Here is a 3,388-nt window from a genome sequence, read left to right on the forward strand (position 1 = left end):
GAGAGAGAGAGAGAGAGAGAGAGAGAGAGAGAGAGAGAGAGAGAGAGAGAGAGCGATCACCTGGGAGACAGGGGACTCTCTAGAGTAGACCAGGCTGGACTCCTAACTCTCAAGCCTCCTTCCTGTTGGAGAGGCAGGCCCGTGTCACCCCGGGAGGGTGTGTAAGAGCCAGCTTCTCCCACCCTGTGAGAGCTCAACCGCTTGCCAGGCAGAATCCACCCCTGATGCTCTGAGGGTGGCCCTCTTCCCACCCTCTAACCACCTCCCACTCTCTCTGACTTCCCAACTCTTTTCTGTGAGTGAGGAGCCCATGCCCCCTCCCCTCCCCCGTTTTTCTAAGTGTTTCCTGGTGTATTTCTTTTCCTCAGTCTCCCCAGCCCCCCATACCCAGGTGGAAGTTTTCAACCAAATGAAAGGCAGGCAGGACTGGGGACGCTCAGCCTTCATGGAAAAGAGCTGTCTGGAAACTGTTACCCCGAAGTGGGCAGGCCTGGCAATCCGAGCGTCAGGGACCCTATGGGAAAGGGGCGTTTAGTCCCCCACCCCCAGTCAGCCTGTCTCTGTGTCTGCTGTGTTCCCTCCCCTTTGCCCTCTCCCCTTTCCTTTCTCCTCCGCTGTCGGGAGTCTCCACCCTTCCCTACTTTTCTGTTTCCTCTCTCGGATCCTCCTCTCTAAAAGTCCTAGTTGGGGTTCCCCTAGCCCCCCCCCCCACGCCATTGGCTGGGTTCAGAGTGTGCAGGTTCTGTTACCAGGGGCGACGGTCACAACAAGCTTGGCTACCCAGAGAGGGTGAGGACCATGGCAGGTCGGACCCTAGCTCTTCGATATGGGCCCCCTTGGTCCCCCATTTCTGAAACTGAGGTACTTGGAACCTGGCCCAACTGGCATCTCACCAGCAGCGGGGTTGCCCACCACAGGATCCCACCGGTGTCCTTTTCTCTGCCTACGCTCCAGGTGAGAGGGTGGAGGGTGAGAGGTAGGGAAAGGGGCAGCTCACAAACGTGTGTGCCAGGAGGAAAGAAGACCAGGGTCAGGTGCCTGTCTGAAGGTGGAGGGGTCTGGGAGCCTGGATACTACGAGTTGGAGGAAGGAAAGGGGATGGTTTCGTGGGTCTTTTGACTGATTGACGCGCCTTCTCCTCTGCGGTCAAGGCTCCCCTGTCTGCTGTCTCGAAGCAGGACTCACACATCTGGGCTTTCGACGAAGTCATCAGCAGATGGGAAACCACCTCAGGCTCTGCACACACCCCCAAGTCACACAGTGGCCCCTGTGCTCAGCCCAAGGCACCGGAGCATGAGGACCCCAGGCGGACACTTGGCATCAAGTCTTTGGCTGAAAAGGTAGGGTTCTGGGATCCAGAAATCTGGGGGTGAGAGGGTTGGACATTGGAACCCCTGCTCCCTCAACCTTGAACCTTTGGGCTCCCTTCTTGTAGCTAAGAAGACATGAGGGACAGGGTGTCCCCTTGATCACAAAATGCCAGATCAGCGAGACGAAGGCACAGTACAAGGGCTGGCAAGATCTGGATCAGAGTGCTCCCCTCTTTGTGGAGCCCCAGCCCCCTGAGCTCGCTGACCACCATCGTGGGGGACCTTCTCAGGTAGAGCAGGCTACACGGGCACCGCACCAGGAAGGAGCCTGGGCTGTCTAGAAGTTTAGGGACAAGACTGAGCCTCTGGGCTGAAGGAAGCTTGCGTTCTACGGGGTAGTTATATGGTATGGGAGCGGGGATCAGGGTACTGAGTCTTGAACTGCGGGGAGAGCTGGAAGGTCCAGAAGTTGCCTCCTGAGGCTAGGGGCTGCTGGTGCATGAGCTAAGCTAGTTAGGTAGTTGCTCCCCTGAGCTGCACTACAGAATTCTGAGACGTTTGGGTTAGCAGGTGGTAGGTTTACTCAGCAGAAGCAGTCAGGTGGGATTGTCATCCAAGATGTACTTAATACCCAGAGTCAGGGAAACTGTTTCCACCAGGAGGGAAACTAGAAAGGAGTTTGCAGCCAGAATTTGGTTTCTTGGCCACTAAGTGTTTGGATAGGGTGCAGGGTTTAAGGCACTAAGACTAGTGTGGGGGTGGGGAAGGGCTTTGAACAGGGTACACAGTCTTTCTTGTTCACTACCTTTCCCAATATTTCTCAGGCCCTCATCCCCTGGACGAGGAACCCCGAGATGGCTGGCCAACCCTTCACAGTGAACAAGATGGGCATCCTAGATCGGCTTCAACCCTATCAGAGCATTGCCGCAAGTGACTTCACAAGGTGAGCCTGTGCCCAGCAGGTGCTGGTGAGTAAACCCCTCTCCTTGGGAGTTCCAATTGTGTATGTAGAAACCACAGAACTGACGCACGCACGCTGAACTCTTCAGCTCCTCAGAGCCTCTTCCAAGACGGGCAGCACACCAGTTCTAGACCCTTGAATCCCCTGGGATCCCAACTCTGCCGCTCATGGACCTCCTCACCTGCTGCCCCGCCCACAGGAACTTGTCGGAATATCCCCACCAAAAACCGGTGATGGGCCTGAGCTGGCCGAGGAAGGCATCCCACCGAAAGCTGGAAAGTTTACCGAGGGTGCGCCCAGCCCGACCACGCCCACTGCAACCCGTCGTGCCGTACCTGGGAGCCCTGTCTCTGACCCAGGAATCCTACGGACCCTTGGTGCACCCGCTCCGTGGAATGGACCGATTTTGCCCAGTAGATGCACCCTGGGGCAGCCCCCATCTGAAGCCAGTGCCGGGCCTCTACAGTGTGCCCAAGGCCTACTGCACTGAGAATTCCCGCTATGGGAGTGCCAGGGCGGAGCTGCTGTGAGCCTATGAGGCCCACCCACCATGTCAACTCCATCATTGGACTTGTGGGCGGGCCAACCCAGACACACCCCTTACTTCCAGAGTTCCTCCAGTCGGAATTTACTTATCAAGAAGTTTTATAGCTGAAACCACACCTATTTTTGGACCCAATCCAGGCATCCTGATTAGGGGGCTGGGAGACGGGTAGTGCTCCACCTCTGGTTGGATTGAAAGCAAATTTGGAGGCCCACTCATCAGAACCTAAGGCAGAAGCTGTGCCCTCCTATTTAGTTGTACCCAATCATCAGAGTGGGCCTGATCGATGTTTACTCCAGAGCCCTGGGGGTTCAGCTAGCAGCCTGCAGTGGCCTCCCCTTTACCTTGTTTCCAGTGCTTCCAATGTCAGCTAAATCCAGACACCTGGAGCGATGTGAGGCCAATTCACTGGGACACTGGAGCCAGTCCCTGGCTTCCCTGACCTTGTCTGTCTCGCCCCCAAAGAGATTAGTGTCTAGGTTACCCAAGCCTGTAACCACTACCTAGTGGCCTTGCCACCCCCACAACCCGCAGGTATAAAGCCAGGTGCCCAAGGTAGGGAAGGCATCAAGA

This window comes from Mus pahari, chromosome 1 (genome assembly GCF_900095145.1).
Source record: "Mus pahari chromosome 1, PAHARI_EIJ_v1.1, whole genome shotgun sequence".
Lineage (NCBI taxonomy): Eukaryota > Metazoa > Chordata > Mammalia > Rodentia > Muridae > Mus > Mus pahari.